At 48.8% G+C, this 16,555-nt stretch overlaps 2 long non-coding RNA genes and 2 other non-coding genes across 4 annotated transcripts; 3 read left to right on the forward strand and 1 right to left on the reverse strand.

Annotated features, from left to right (window-relative positions):
* Positions 1-799: 799 nt before the first annotated feature.
* Positions 800-872, forward strand: TRNAG-CCC. Its single transcript has one exon. It is a non-coding gene; the product is annotated as a tRNA-Gly (tRNA).
* Positions 873-6,288: 5,416 nt separating this feature from the next.
* LOC122693487 lies at positions 6,289-8,010 on the reverse strand. The gene is made up of 3 exons (XR_006340918.1): positions 7,942-8,010; positions 7,706-7,835; positions 6,289-6,390 (listed from the first exon to the last, which is right to left on the reverse strand). It is a non-coding gene; the product is annotated as an uncharacterized LOC122693487 (long non-coding RNA).
* A 917-nt stretch (positions 8,011-8,927) lies between these two features.
* Positions 8,928-12,741, forward strand: LOC122695469. Its single transcript, XR_006341386.1, has 5 exons — positions 8,928-8,942; positions 9,582-10,063; positions 10,212-10,334; positions 11,910-12,203; positions 12,641-12,741. It is a non-coding gene; the product is annotated as an uncharacterized LOC122695469 (long non-coding RNA).
* On the forward strand, positions 10,371-10,557 carry LOC122695902. Its single transcript, XR_006341638.1, has one exon.
* Positions 12,742-16,555: the final 3,814 nt, after the last annotated feature.

The raw sequence follows: 16,555 nt of genomic DNA on the forward strand, positions 1-16,555 counted from the left end.
AGTCGTGTCTGACTCGTAGCGACCCCATGGACTGTAGCCCACCAGGCTCCTCCGTCTGTGGGATTTTCCAGGCAAGAGTACTGGAGTGGGGTGCCATTGCCTTCTCCAATAATAGTCGCAACCAAAAAATCAACTTCTGATTTGCCCTACAGGGGCCTCTCCCCTTGCCTACAAGATTGTAATAAAACTTTAACAGATACTTATAACTAAATTGTTTTAAGTCTTCTTTCACTCATCTAAAAAAAAAAAAAAATTAGGGACTTTCCCAGTGGTCCTGTGGCTAAGACTCTGTGCTTCCAATGCAGGGGGCCCGGATTTGAAGATCCCTGATCAGGGAGCTAGATCTCATGTTCCTTGACTGAAGATCCTGCATGCTGCAACTAAGACCCAGCGCAGGCAAACAATAAATAAAATAAATAAGTACTTAAAAATTAGAATGCATAGATTACTTAATGTGGTTGACCTGCTTGTGTCAAGTTATGCTAAGAGGCTACTGTAAACGTAGAAAGAATCAGCAAGAGGTTCAAAGAAAGCTCAGCCAAAGAAATAGCGAGACAACTGTAGGGGAACATTAAAAACTGAGAGAGATTTTGCACATGCGCAGTAGTGTAACCTCTGAATGGTGAAAACAGAGATGATATAGGATGCTTGTGCTGGGAGGAAGGGCAGAGGGAAGCAGAGGGGAGGCGGTGAGAGCCCAGCCTGAATCCCCCAGGAAGAAAGGCAACAGGCCAGGATGAAGAAGGTGAGTCAAAAAGAGCAGCATACCTGTTATTCAGAAACAGGGAGAGAAAGGACTTCCCTGGTGGTCCAGTGGTTAGGACTCAGCACTCCCAATACAGGGGGCCTGGGTTCAAACCCTGGTCAGGGAACTAGATCCATGTGCTGCAACTAAGACCCAGAGCGGCCAAGTAAATAAATACGTATTTAAAAAATAATAAGATAATTTTTGTAATATGCTAGGTACTGAATAAATATTTTTTAAAAAAATAGGAAGAAACAGGCAGACGAGGGAATTCCCTGGTAGTCCAGTGGTTAGGACTCCATGCTTTCACTGCAAAGGGTGTGAGTTCCATCCCTGGTGGGAGAACCAAGATGCCAGAAGCCACGAGATGTGGTGAAAAAAAAAAAAGAAACAGGGAGATAAGTGAACTTGGAAGGAGCTAAGCCAAGTAGAGAGGGCTGGGGGAAGCAGGCAACTGCTGTTCAGTGTCAGCATTTCCATCCTATGAATTTTTAAACTAGTGTTTTATTGAGCACTTTAGGGGGAAAAAAAAAAACAAACTAAAAACAAACACTCAGCAGTGTTGATATAAATCTAACATGACCAGAGGAAGTGAGGCCTTTATTTCGTTTTGACTTCTTAATATCTTCTTTTTCATCCTCTCTATTAACTTACAAAGAGGTAATTAACTCTCAAGTAATTGGGAACAAAGACAGCACACTAGTGAAGGGGATTTTTGGAAGCTTTGCCCATAGCTCATTACAGTAATTCGTCATGACAGAAAGTGACAATCTGATAAAGCTTGCAAGTGGCCACAAATTGTTGGCAATTTGACTTGGAGGGGACAGCCCGCACAGGTGGAATTCTAAGGGAATTCTGTCCCGTAAGCAGGTGGCTTCCGTAGCTGCTGATGGAAGTCAGTTATGAGAAGCCCACATCCTGGATGAACCTTGAGCCTGTTATACAGAGTGAAGTGAGTCCGAAAGAGGAGAACATTGTACATTAACACATATATAAGGAATCTAGAAAAATGGGATTAAATGGTATTCTATTTTCAGGGAAAGAACGGAGTCAGATAAAGAAGACAGACTTGTGGACACACTGGGGGGAAAGAGGTGGGACAAAGGGAGAAAGTAGCATCGATATACATACACTACCATGTGTAAAATAGATAGCTGGTGAGAGGTTGCTATGCAACACAGGGAGTCCAGCCAGGTGCTCTGTGATGACCTGGAGGTGGGGGGAGGAGAGGAGCGGGGGATGCTCAAGAGGGAGGTGATACCCGTAGGGTGCCTGCGTGCTAAGCCGCGTTAGTCGTGTCTGTGTTCAACTCTTTGTGACTCTGTAGACTGTAGCCTGCCAGGCTCCCCTGTCCATGGGATTCTCCAGGCAAGAATACTGGAATGGGTTGCCATGCCCTCCTCCAGGGGATCTTCCCGACCTAGGGATCAAACTCGTGTCTCTCACGTCTCCTGTATCAGCAGGCAATTTCTTTACCACTTTTGCCAACTGGCAATTATGGCTGATTTGTGTTGTTGTAAGGAAGAAATCAACACAATATTATAAAGCAATTTTCCTCTATTTAAAAGATAAATTTTAAAAGATGTCACATCTCGGTTTTGTTAACAAGGGATTTGTTGTTGAAAGAAAACAGGAGTCCTATTTTAACTCCATACAGTAATCTCAATGTCCAACAGCCGGTGGCTGCTGTCCTAAAGCAGCGTTGTGTAACCATCACCCAACTGCACAGCTGACAGGCAGAAGGGACACGTGAGCTTCCAATGACTTACTCAGCTCCACTTGAATTAAACTTGGAATAAAGACCTCCTTTTCTGCTGTAGCTGCAAAACTGATCAGGAAAAAAATCAGAATGACTAATTGTTTTCAATGCATTCATTATGTGTATCCACGAACAACCACAACTGGGCTGTACATGCGTAATGATCATAAAGGGATGTGCTTTTTCTAGTTTTCTGGATGGTCAAGTGAAAGTGTGTGTGAAAGCTTCAGTCCCTCAGTCATGTCTGACTCTTTGCGACCTCAAGGACTGTAGCCTGCCAGGCTTCTCCGTCCTTTGAATTCTCCAGGCAAGAATACTGGAGTGGGTACCCATTCCCTTCTCCAAGGGCAATCTTCCAACCCGGGGATCAAGCCCAGGTCTCTGGCATTGCAGGTAAATTCTTTACCATTTGAGCCACTTTAATTGAATGATTTAAATGACACACTTCTACACTTTGTTCAAGAGACAAGTTCATGGTTCCTATGAGGTGGAAACAGGCAAGAAAACAATCACAAAGCACTCGAGATTAGGTGGAAGCATGCGCAAGTGACCAGGGACCAGGATCCTTGCTGATGAGACGGGCAGGCATTCAGGTAGCCTCTGACTTCATCTACAAGGTGAAGGGCAAAGGGTGCTCATTTGTGAAGAAGGTCATTTGTCCCAGAAACTTTACTTATCACATCTAAACATTTTTCCATGTCACTCATCTCAGGACACCAAAGTTAAAGTTCAACAGAGCCAAGAGTGAAAGACTCCTCCAGCTGCCAAGGTAAAGATAACTCTCCCTGATCTGGGATCAGCTTAACAGGCAAATTTGTTAGTACAAGAACAGGAAATACGTGTAAAGTTAACTACTTTATTGGGTTCAGGGGAGCGGGAAAGGACCCTAAAAGATGAGAAGAGAACATGTGAGCTGCTGATACTCATCAGAGTAAAAGTCAAAGTCTCACAATTTCCTGCAAGATCCTGCAAGACCTGGTCCCCAGTTCCCCGTAGTCCTGCTCATAAACCCTTCTTTTTTTTTTTTTTCATAAACCCTTCTTGCCCACCGTCCATTGTACTGTGGCTTTGGCTACTCCCACACTGGCTGTTCCCTCTGCCTGGGATGTTCTTCCAGGATGTCCCATGACCCACTCACTTCTTTTCGGATTTTGTTATTGATCAAAGATTCAGGCCCTTCCTGAATACCCTAATTAAAATCGCAGGAACTTCCCTAGTGGTCCTGTGGTTAAGACTCCTTCCTTCCACTGCAGGGGGCATGCATTCAGTCCCGGCCAGGGAACTAAGATCCAACAGGCTGAGCAGTGCACGGATGGGTGGGGAATGAATAAAAAACAATAAGTGAAATTGCAAACCTCACCCTCGACTCCTTCCTAGCCCAGAACTCTCCCTATCTCCCACTCCCCCTTCACAATCATGTGACTCCAGGACTCTAAGGATTTCACTGTCTCCCCTGCACTAGAATGTCAGCTCCCCGAAGATGAGTTACCTCTGTCTTGCTTTCTGTCCTGGCCTCACTCAGCTAGCAGTGAGTGTTCCACATTTGTTCAATCCATCAGAAAACTGTCACCAGGTTCATAAACCAGAGAACATGTAGTACTCTACTTAAAATTACACTTTCAGAGTTGTAACTTTTTTTTCCCCGGATCAACAGCATTTTTCCAGCAGACAGTAATCAGCCATCTGAACCACACTGGCTCTGTACAAACTTCTTTTGGTCTTGATTTGTACCTTTCAATGTCAAATATGAGCAATGTTCTGGCCAGAGATACTTCTAAACCCTTAACACCCTGTCTGGGACTTCAAATTCTGGTATGTGTTGCACTGGATTCCTCATCAAAGAAAACCTTTCATGCTGAGTAGAACCACCTGTTGTCACCGGGAGTGACTCTGGCCAGAAAGCTTCATTGCAATGTGCTCTGATCCCCAAGCGCCAAGTGTTCAGCTGGCCCGTGACATGACAAATGCTTCTCGGGGACTCTGTATAGCTGGTTCACCTGGGCAGATTTCTAAGAAAGAGGCCAACCATGCAGGTTAGTCTTCTGCATAACTTTCTGGTGAAATAAAATCTTGACTAAATTCCAAAAAAAGAAAAAAAACCCACCAACCCCAAAAATAAAGTAAATAAATAAACAAAACAAAGAAACTCCCACAGAATCCAAAAAAACTCTACCAAATTACAAAAGAGAGCACAGTCTGGTGTATGATTCCACCCTCTAGTGGACGAAGAAAGAAGCTCAAAATCTTGACTTGATAGAACTACTCTTTAGCTCATTTTTTATTGTTTTCTGCTATAGTCCTTTTGGGTCCCAGGGCCATCTTTAACATAAGAAAAATGACTTCTTAGAGACCACATGTTTAATCATGCACTGCTACTATTATTCAGTCCTTGGGTCAGGAAAATCCCTTGGAGAAGGAAAAAGGCAATTTACTCCAGTATTCTGGTCTGGGAAACCCCATGGACAGAGGAGCCTGGTGGGCTACGTCCATGGGGTCGCAAAAGAGACATAACTTAATGACTAAACAACAACTATTAAAGTAGAATCTTTTTTGGAAGACTGGAGTCCTGCCTGCTTCAACCCTCTTACATAATCCAGAGGAACAAACATCATAAATGGTGAGGCTCATCCACAGGACGCAGCAACCTATTATATACACACACATGTATTCTTTGGGGAAAATAGGTGCGCTGTCACCACGCCTCGACCAGCGGAGGCCAACCCCACAAAGGGGCTGGAACGGAGTGATCAGGAGACAGCTGGGGGACATTCCAGGAGCCACATGCAGGTGTGCCGTCAGCTACACGAAGTATCTCACGAGTCTCCTCCCGGGGGTTGGAAGGTCCCCTCCATCACCCACGCATGTGCCCAGCACACTCGTCGTGTAGGAGAACTAATGAAGACTGATGCCGTGGGAATCCCTTGGCAGTCCAGTGGTTAGGACTCAGCACTTTTGATCTTGGGTGGCCTCAGCCTGCAGCGGCTTGAAACAGGGTTTTTCAATTCCCAGCCAGAGACTGAAGTCAGGCCACAGAAATGAGAGCACTGAATCCTAGCCACTAGGCCACCAGGAGGGCTTCCGTGGTGGCTCAGATGGTAAAGATTCACCTGCAGTGTAGGAGACCAGGGTTCAATCCCTGGGTCAGGAAGATCCCCTGGAGAAGGGAATGGCTACCCATTCCAATATTCTTCTCTGGAGAATTCCATGGAGAGGAGCCTGGCGGGCTACAGTCCATAGGATCACAAAGAGTCGCACAACTGAGCGACTAACAGACACACACACACACACACACACACACACACCCCCCACAAGGAACCAGTGGCCAGTGACAAGGCCTGGCCTGTATGGCTTTGCAGAAATAAATTCCCACAAAGAAAGAAAGTAATGAAACTGTAAAGTGTTTATTAGGAGGAAAAAGAGTACATGTGGATAGCCACACTGGCAGGCCCAGAGAGAGTCGCGCCCTTGCGGTAGTTTGAATCACTTTTATGCGGCATCTCTTCCAGGTTCCCTTTGGCCAACCATCGTGCTTCGCCGGGTCTGTGTTTGGCGTATCTCAGGGTCCTCTCATGTGCCTGCATCTCTCAACCAAGACGGATTCTAGCAAAGAGGCCCACGGGTAGGTTGGCATCACTTACTGTGCGGAAGCACCCTTCTCCCTTTTTGACCCTTTAGGAGCCTTTCTGAGCACGTGTAGTCGGGGAGGTCTCCTTGACTTCAAGAATGAGGAATGTGCGGGTCTTTTATCTCTTATCTGGGGCAGGGCCCAGCCTCCTCTTCTGCTGTCCACAGGGAACACATTCCAGCTGCTCACCCTGGGGCCTGTCTCCTGTCTCACTCTCACTGCCAGGATTCAGATTCGATCCCTGGTCAGGGAACTAAGATCCTGCAAGCCACACAACATGGTTAAAAAGGAAAAGAAAAAATTCAGACTGTTGTTTTGAGGTGCAGTCATAGACAAAGGCCGAAGGGTCAGTGTTAAGAACCCACATCCAGGGGCTTCCCTGGTGGTACCGTGGTAAAAAAAATCTGCCTGCCAACATAAGAGACACAGTTTCCATCCCTGGTCTGGGAAGATCCCACATGCCGTGGATCAACTAAGCCCATGTGCCACAACTATTGGGCCTGTGCTCTGGAGCCTTCGAATCACAATTACTCAGCCCAAGCGCTGCAGCCACTGAAGCCCAAGTGCCTGGAGTCCGTGCTCTGCAATGAGAAGCCACCAGTGAGAAGCCCATGCACTGGAACAAAGAGGAGCCCCCGCTTGCCGCTAGAGAAAAGCCTGTGCAGCAACAAAGAGCCCATGTAGTAAAGAAAAGATACAAATAAATAAAATTGTATATTAAAAAAAGACCCCACATTCAGGTAGAGTTTCAGCAGATGGAAACAGGACAGGACACAAAGACATCTTTGTTTAATGTCCAGTGTTCTAGAGACTGTTCCACTGGAGGACCCTCTGTCCTGTCTCCCTGGGAATAATGCAGAATGATCTGGACAGTTACATGTCACTAGTCGTTCCCAGGAACTCTAGTCCCCTTTAGGTTTCTAGCATTGGGTTTCATGCAAACTTTCCCCCTAAACCATAACTTCCCCCAAGGCCAGGGTGTGTGTATGACTCTATGGAGGGCTCCCTTTCACTCTGAGATCCAGGACCTGAGAGCTGGAAGGGTCCTGGGAGTATCCCATAGTGGCACCCTCTGCTTTCTGGGCTACGAAAGTATTAGCTGCTCAGTCCTGTCCAACTCTTTACAACCCCATGGCCTGTTCCGCCAGGCTCCTCTGTCCATGGGATTCTCCAGGCAAGAATACTGGAGTGGGTAGCCATTCCCTTCTCCAGAGATCTTCCTGACCCAGGGATTGAACCTGGGTCTCCTGCCTTGCAGGCAGATTCTATACCGTCTGAGGTACCTGCAGTCCACAGAATTTATGGGAAACCTCTGGAACCAGGCCAGCTCAAGGCCTCACGGGGCTGTCTTGGTTCCCCTAGAGCATCTCCTACTTTATCTAGTTTCTTTTTTCCATACATTCATATTCTTTATTATTATTTATTCTTTAAAAATTTTGTTATAAATACGTTTAAGTTTTTAAAACTGTTCAAAGTTTTTAATTTCTAGTAGGAAAACATTATCTGATGAACACCCCAATGGCAAACCACTGTAAGAATGTTTCAGTTGCATTTGGGGCAGAGGAGTAGAAATTACCTTCAAAGTACCTCAGCTTTCTTCATAAGAAGATCAGAGATATGCTGGTTCATATTATTGTGACATCCATTAAGTGATCTAAGTTGCTTTTCCTTCAGCAGGGGCTTTATTTGTCAGAAGGGCATGATGCCTAGAGAAAACAAACAAACAAAAAGGCCCCAAAAGATAAACTTAAAAGAAGGGCTTTATGCTTGACCTCCAAATTTGGCTGACAATTTACCGATGAGATTCATAACCTTTGGGTTGCTTTCGACATCTTTGCCGGGTTCTGGGCCACATCCCGGAAGGTCACAGTAACTTCTGGATCCTGCATGGCTGCAAGAAAATCTCTGGATCACTAAAAATTCCATTGAGCCCAGGCATTCCTGCTATTCTAGGCACACTCCCTCCCATCCCAGGCATTTCTCCAGGAAAATTACCAGGCGCCCCCACCAGGAAAGGCACCAGGGAAAGAGCCACACTGAGCTCCTGATTGTCATCTGGCTTCTCCCTCCCTCTGGGCTCTCTCGTGTTCTTCCCCATCAGTTCTCATTTTCAGATTTTTTGCTTCTAGCCATCCTACTAGATATGAATGGCATCTCATCGTGGTTTTGATGTGTATTCCCCTGATGACTAAAGATGCTGACCATCTTTTTTTTTTTTTTTTAAACTATCCACTTACTTATTTTTGGCTGCGCTGGTTCTTTGTTGTGTCAGACGGCTTTCTCTAGTTGCAGCAAGCAGGGGCTACTCTTCCTTGCAGTGCACAGGCTTCTCATTGTGGCGGCTTCTCTTGTTGTACAGCACGGGCCCCTGAGTGCTGGAGCTTCCTTAGTTGTGGCATACAGGCTCTAGAGCACGGGCTCAGTAGTTGTGGTACACAGGCTTAGTTGTTCTGAGGCACATGGGATCTTCCTGGACCAGGGATTGAATCCATGTCTCCGGCATTGGCAGATGGATTCCCAACCACTGGACCACCAGGGAAGTCCCAGCGTTAACCATCTTTTCATGTGATTATCAGCCATTTGAATGTCTTCTTTGGAGATAAGTTTGAATTATTTGTCCATTTTTAAATGGTTGGTATTTTTTTTTTGCCTTTGTTATTGGGTTTTAAAAAGTTTATCTGTATTAACTACTGGATTTCTGAAAAATATTGCATCTAAAAACAGAGGTTTACTAATAAATGAAGGCTGGGACCTGCTGCAGCCTTTTTATGTCACATACAGAGAAACAGAGGCCCATGAGGTTAAACCACAAGGTAAGTAGCAAAACAGTCTGTCTGACGGCTTGCCTCACCTCCTCCCACGTCACTCAGCACCTGCAGTGGGCAGCAGGCAGGTGCGGGCTCTGTGAGGAACTACACGTGCAAAAACAAACCCTGTCCTTCAAGCCTTGCGGGAAGATGAGGCTGGAGGAGCTGGGAGTTGAGGGGGCATGGTGAGAAGTTCCCTGTAATTGAGGAAGGGAGAGAGTGGTGGCAAACAAGGCTAGATTCTGAAGGATCTGAATGCCAATAAGTTGGAGGTTTTAGCCTGGAGACCCCAAGTCACAAATTCAAGCACTCTCCTGGGACCGCAGGTGCTACAAATGTGAACAACCGGGGTTAAACAGTAGGGAGTGGAGGGGGCCCGTGGCTAACCAGAGTGCCCTCCCTGCCTAAAGGCAGATTCCAAGATTGCTGGTTACAGCATATTCGGAGTGACGTCAGTTTGGGGGGTTCCAGGTAGGTTTAGGGAGGAGACGCAGTGTCCCGAGGCCGATGGTCTGGGAAGAGGCTGTTGTGTTGTTGAACCTGCCCAGTTGTGGACACACAGAGGGCCAATGGCTTCCTGGCTGGCCAAACTTGGGAGAGTAATTCACCTTCTCTGCAGCTTGGCTCTTTTCCCCTGGAAAACAGGAGTGATCATTGTACCTATCCCCTGCCTCGGGATGCGGCTCCATTCCGGAAACCTAGCTGGCCTCCTGCTTCTCTTGCTCTAGGGACCTCCCCTCCAAGCTAGCGCGCTCCTCTCCAACATCTCGAGGCTGCGGCCCCTTTAAGGCGGCCATGGAGGACCCAGTTTCAGAGCTAAGGAGATCTTCTAGCTGCCGTCTCTGTGGTAAGCCGTCCCTTACGGCCGGAAGTGCGTGTTCAGACCTACTTTTCACTCTAGACTGGGAAGGCAGGGACGCCACGTGTTCTGTGGTGTCAGAGGGGCTGTGCTCGCTCGCTCCCACCCGCTGGCCGAACCCCAAACCCGCAGAATGACGCTGGTCAGCGGCGCCAGTTCCCGCCCTGGGGCGCTGACGAAGCTCCCGGCAACCGGACTTAAGGAATCACTCCCAGCATAGAAATTGTGCCTTGGACGGAAGAGGCCAAAAGCAGGCACCAGGATCGGGGTGAGGAGCTGCAGTAGGAGGCGCTGCACCCCTTAGAAAAGTCTTGGATCCCGGGCTGGAAAGCCAGCATGAGTTTTAGCGGGGGAGGGGTGTAAACATCCACGAAACTTATCCTCCTAGAGCACATGGTGTTCATCTCTTTCCCCAGGGCTTTATCAGAAGATGAACGCTCTCTGGCCCCCGGCGATTGGATGAAGGCCTGCAATCTTTGCTTCTCCTCTGCGGTGAGCCTAGAGCATATTCGGAGTGACGTCAGTTTGGGGGAATCCAGGTAGGTTAAGGGTGGAGACGCAGGGTCCTGAGGCCGATGGTCTGGGGAGAGGCTCCTGTGTTGTTGAACCTGCCCAGTTGTGGGTGCAACGTTGTACCAGGTAGCCCGACCCTGACCTAAAGTAAATTCCTAGGAGAACTTTTTCCTGGGTTTTGAATTTGCAGTAACAGGTGTGAGCATTCTAGCAGCAGTTTGATGATCATGTATGATACTGCAAACAGAACGTTCGCTGAAAAAAGAAAACCTATAAACAGTGTTCATGTATATTTGTTTTATTCAATATTTTACGATACTTTGACCAGGTACCATGCTAAGTGTTAGGGACACAGAGATGTTACCGACCTTGTTCTCAGGAAACTACAGCCAAGTTGGGGAGATAACCCTAAAGAGAGTGTAATTCAAGCTGACATTAATGCTCTGAAGGAAAGCACAGTCTTACAAGAATGTGTGTCTCAAAGAACCTGATGCAGACTGGAAGGCTTTCCTGAGGATGAGACCCTTGATTGGGCTCTGAAGGATGCATAGGAGTTTGGTGGGAAGGCCAGGGGGCAGCATGTACAAAGGTCCAGTGGCCTAGCTAGTATGGCTAGTGGAGGAACTGAGAAAAAGGCCACTGTAGTCCAGAACGTAAAGTGGAAAATGGTGTGAAAAGAAGCTGAAAAGGTTGGGGAGGGACAGGCTACACAGTGCTTGTGGCTCATGTGAGGATTTGGGGCTTTGTCCTGAGAATATTAGGAGGTCAGTGTGGGTTTTAAACAAAATGATGTGCTCAGTTCAGTTCAGTCGCTCAGTCGCGTCCAACTCTTTGCAACCCCATGAACCGCAGCATGCCAGGCCTCCCTGTCCATCACCAACTCCCGGAGTCCACCCAAACCCATGTCCATTGAGTCGGTGATGCCATCCAACCATCTTATCCTCTGTCGTCCCCTTCTCCTCCTGCCCTTAATCTTTCCCAGCATCAGAGTCTTTTCCCATGAGTCAGTTCTTCACATCAGGTGGCCAAAGTGTTGGAGTTTCAGCTTCAACAAAGATGATGTGCTAAAAACTGTAATTTCAAAAGAGCCCTGTGTACAGAGCGGCAGTCAGACAGAACTCTCTGTGATGCTGGAAACGGTCTACATCTGTGCTGTCCAGTAGGGCGGCCATGATCCTGGAGTGGCATTTTGTTTTATTTTTATTTTTTGGCTGCATGGGGTCTTTGTTGTGGCGCCTGGGCTTAGCTGGTCCATGGCATGTGGGACTCTTCTTGGACCAAGGATGGAGCCTGTGTCCCCTGCATTGGCAGGTGGATTCCTAACCACTGGACTGCCAGGGAAGTCCCTAAAATTTTAATTTAAACATAAATGGCCATGTGTACCTAGTGGCTGCTGCATGGGACAGTGCAGGTCTAAGACGTTCCTGGAAGGGCAGTGCCACCCTTACTGGAATCGTGACACCTGAGCCCTTTCACTTCCTGGACAGAGGCCAAGACGAGTTCCACTTGGAGAGAATCCTCCTGTTGATCTTTCCTGGGGATCTCACACAGTAACTACCAGTGGAACTGCTTTTCATTTTTATTTTCTTGGTGTGCTTCAGCCTACTCCGTGAAGCATCATTCCTCCTCCTGTCTGCCTGTTTTGCTGTCAGCACACTGATGGAGAAGCGATCCTTCATCACATTGAAGTACCTACAGTGGTCAAAGCGTTATGCCTCTGCTTTGGAGGGAATGTCAAGAAAAGCGTGGTCCCTGGTGTTGCGGGGTTTGGGGTGCAGAGAGGTAGACAGCAGAAAGTGCCGGACCCCAGGAATGCGAGTTTTCAGTGGGACCTGGCAGGATGTAACCCTGTGAGGAAGTGAAGGCCGTTTCCATCTGATGAAATGTGACAGAAGGTAGGAAGTGTGAAAGTGAGAGGGTTGGGGAGCTCAAGAGTTGGGGCCAAACTGGGGGTCTACACAGAACGGGAGGAGAATGTATGGATAGACGGGCTGGTATTGAGTTGTGGGGGGCTTTGTCAGAGGGTGGTTTACTGTGCCTGCTATAGGCAAGCTTCTGAGGGCCCCACGTGGTGGTGGTGGGTAGATGCCCAAGTGTGCTTGGGGTGGTGGTGGGGGTTGTTAGGAAGTCACTGGGATGGAGCCTGTAGACTTGGAAGGAGGGGGGCCACTGGGTCACTGCAGGGTTGGCACCAGCAACATTGTGTTCTGAGTGGAAGGTAGATTTTAGGTTTTGAAGGGTTTTTTATTGTGTTAAAACAGTTTTAAATTCCCTGAATATTCAGACTTGCTGAAGTTGAACGAAGAACTGATGTACTGTACTTTCTTTGCAGGTGAGTTCACTGGAAGAGGTGTGTGCTTGCCGAGTGAAAACCTGCTGAGTTTGTTTCTGCCTGGTTCTCTGTGCCTGAAATACAGTAGTTGTGTTTTAGCACTTTCTGAGTTTGTTTGATTTCATTCTTATCTACATAATTTTTGAATGCTGACCTGCTTAAGATCCTGTTTTGTATGAATATAAATGAAAGGAGTCAGACCCTAAGGAGACATGTCACACCTGCGCTCAGTGACCACCTGCTGAGTGTGTGCCCTTGGCCTCCAGGGGGCACACAGGCAGCTCAGTTTCTGACCAAAGAGTTAAGGTCACACGCCCTCCGGGCTGCTGGTGCCCTGGACCTGTGACTTAGTCCCTGAGCACCCCACTCTCACCCAGGCTTCTCAGCAGGCGAGGAACCCCCACCCCTAGCTCACACCCAGGGCGCATACACATTGCAGGGCCTGGGGGCTTTGTGATACAGAGCTTGGGGGCTCTGCTGACACTGGATGGGGCCGTACTTCCCAGCAGAGAATTCTCCCGAGTCCCAGTGTCTTTGAATATTTCTCCCTCTGTTGATGTGGAGAAGGAAAACCAGCCTGTGTTCTGAGCTCTGATGGTGGTAGCGCCATCCTCAGACTGTCAGGCCATCCTTCTGTTGTGGCCGTAAGTTTTTTTGCGGTTTAGAAAGGTCCCCAGTCCAGGCCAAGCTGTAATCTCTGGCTTGCTGTCAGTGGTTGTGCACCTGACTCCAGGCCCAGGCAAACATTTGTGATAGATTGTTACATGAGTTCTGTAGAGTTAACTTGGCATTCAAGGCCCTCCAGAGCCTGCTCCACCGGCCTTGTCAAGCTTACCCCCTGTGTCACCACCTCTGTCCCCACATGGCTTGCAGAAGTCACGATCCAGAGAAGGAGACAAGCCCAGGGGTGCTTGGTGGGTTGCCTGATGCTTAGCTGGGTGATTTCCGCCCATCTCTTCCAGTGTGGTGGTCCAGAGAGGCCCAGGAGAACCTCGCAAAGCCCTGTCACGTCTCTGAGTGGCCCTGTCTGTCCTCACTCCGAGGTCAGGGGGCTCGGGCAGTCCCAGGGTTCAGCAGACAAAGGCTGCTTTCCGAACCCACCCAGCAGAACCCTTCCCCTTGGGGTCCTGGGGGTCCCAGAGTTGGAATGCTGCAGTGTCGTGGGCAGTGTGCACCTCTGTGCCTGAACCCCCAGCACACCTCCTTTGCGGGGAGGAGAGCCTTCCACCCTGCTTTGACGGCTGTGCCTTGGCCCGCTGCCCTGTCTCCTCTTCCTCTCAGCAGGGGAGTACTTGGGACAGGCCAGGTTTCCTGTGGCTGATCTCATCTCACCCCACGACAGTCATGTGAAGCGGGGACCCTGATTGTCATCTCCATTGTACAGATGAGAGAACTGAGGCCTTGAGGTTAGGGATGCAGAACTGGCAGAGGCAGACCCGGAACCCAGGGTGGACGCTGTTAACACTACACGCCCAAACCCCACTCCAGGGACACTCCAAGCAGGGCTGCTGAGTTTAGCAAATCAAAACAGGCTGCCCAAGTTAAGTTTGAATTTCAGATAAATGAAATTTTTTTTTCTCTTTTTAGTATATCTTAAATATTGCATGGGATATACTAAGACTTTAAAAAGATTCTGTTGTTGGTTTGGAATTCGGATTTCACAAGGTATTCTGTATTTTATCTGGCAACCCCAACCAAGGCAAAAGCCTCTGCACAGCCCTGTGAGAGGAAGTGGGCGTGGGGCTGGGAAGGTACCACCAGCGTTAACAATGTACAGAGCAAGGGCCAGGAAGTTCTGAGTCCTCAGGAGTGGAAACCTCTTGGAAAATAGGCCTTTCAGTCCCCAGGGCCATTTGCAAAGTCTCCCTAGGCGACGGTGGGGCAGAGTGTGGCCTGCAGTTCCTGAAGAATTGCTCGCACATGCAGGGAACGTGGCCTTGGGGATGGTGGTGGGCGAGGTGGGGCAGAGGCGCCTAGGTGTGTTGGATTATAGGTTGTGGCGCCTTATGGTCCACTGTGTAGTGTGGGCTTCACGGAGTCAGCCTGGGGCTCTGCAGCCATGGCAGCTGGCAGGACATACCGAGGAGCTGGGGCCAGAGCAGAGTCCCATGGTGGCCCTGAGGACCCTTGACAGTACTGGAGGTAACGCAAGCCACACAAAAAATTTTAGATTGGTGATAGCCATGTTAAAAAAGTGAAACGTGAAGTTACTTGTAATAGTTTATTTAACCTCATTATGCCAACAAGGGGCTTCCCAGTTGGCGCTAGTGGTAAAGAACCCGCCTGCCAATGCAGGAGACATAAGAGACTTGGGTTCGATCCCTGGGTCAGGAAGATTCCCTGGAGGAGGGCATGGCACCCCACTCCAGTATTCTTGCCTGGGGAATGGTATGGACAGAGGAGCCTGGTGTCTCCTCTGTCTATGGGGTTGCAAAGAGTTGGACACAACTTAAGCTACTTAGCATGCATGCACACGCACGTGCCAAAAATAGTTTCAACATGCAATCATACAAAAATTATTAGACATTTTGCTTTTTAAAAAAACTGGATCTTCAGAACCCAGTGTGTATTTTACACTCATGGCTCGTCTAGGTTTACCCCAGCCCCACTCTGAGTCTCAGTGGTCACACGTGGCTGCCACCATGGAAGGGGCACGGAAGGGGCACGTCTGAGACCTGCAGGCGAGTCAAGCCTTTGCCCTGATTCTCAGATGTCCAGGGAGGGAGGGAGGGAGATCACACTGTGGAGGCTGGCTTTCCTGTCTTTGGTGTCATCTGATCTTCAGCGCGACCTCAGGGCCTAGGTGTTACTGTGCTGCTCTTTTAGAGGCTCAGGCTTACCCGAGGTCACTGGACAAATGCTAGTGGGCATCCCCAACTGCCTGACTGCCCCCACGGTCTGCGGGGATCTGGGATGTCTTCAAGATCATTCCAGGGGCAGGACTCCCAACCAGCCATTGCTCTCCCCTTCCATCCTCTGGCTGGTCAGCTCACTCAGGGTTCTGGCTGCCAGGAAAGCTGGCCAGTTCCAGTCAAGGCCAGCCCTGCCCTCCCAGTCAGCCCCCCCAGGTTGCTCTCCAGGATGGAACGCAAGCTTGGCTGAAAACATATCTGGAGTCTCAAAGGAGATCGGCTCCATCCTGCTTTTTGTGAAAGGAGCCGCTGGGGACTGAGGCCCCCAAGTGCCCGATCTAAGCCCTTGCCAGAGAGGTAGAGGCAGCCCCACAGCCCACCCACCTCGTGCTTACAAGTTCCTGGAGACAGCTGGTGCATCACTATTAAACCTACTCATTGGGAGGGGGGTTCAGGATGGGGAACACATGTAAATCCATGGCTGATTCATGTCAATGTATGGCAAAAACCACTACAATATTGTAAAGTAATTAGCCTCCAACGAATAAAAATAAATGGAAAAAAAAAAGAAAAGAGTGAATTACAACCTCAGGGGAAAAAAAAAAAAACCCTACTCATTTCGCCGGGCATTTGAAGGGCCCCTCTGATTGCTGTGACTCTGCGGGGCGGCCGGAACCAATTTCCTAAGGATGATAGATTTCTTCTCATTTGCTGCTTTCATGCTGTGGTTACTTCTGTGTCCAGGAGCAAAACACTTTCAAGAGGCCGTCTCCTGAGACTAACCTCCAGGGGAGGGGGCTTTGGAAGGGGAGGTGTCCTCGGCCCCCTCTGCATGGCGGTAGGGGTGACTGGCCCCTGAGGCACAATGCCAGGCCTGGGGAGAGGAGAGGAGGGATGGGCAGGCTAGGGCAGAGGATGAGGCTGGGAGGAGGTGAGGAGGGGTTGGGAGTGGAGGGTGAGCTGCTAGCTCGTAGCTCCTGCTTGGATGTTCTCTGGGCAGTGGTTCTCAACTTTGGTTGCACTTCTGAATCACCTGGAGCTTTAAAGATCCCTATGCAGACTT

This window comes from Cervus elaphus, chromosome 5 (assembly GCF_910594005.1).
Source record: "Cervus elaphus chromosome 5, mCerEla1.1, whole genome shotgun sequence".
Classification (NCBI taxonomy): domain Eukaryota; kingdom Metazoa; phylum Chordata; class Mammalia; order Artiodactyla; family Cervidae; genus Cervus; species Cervus elaphus.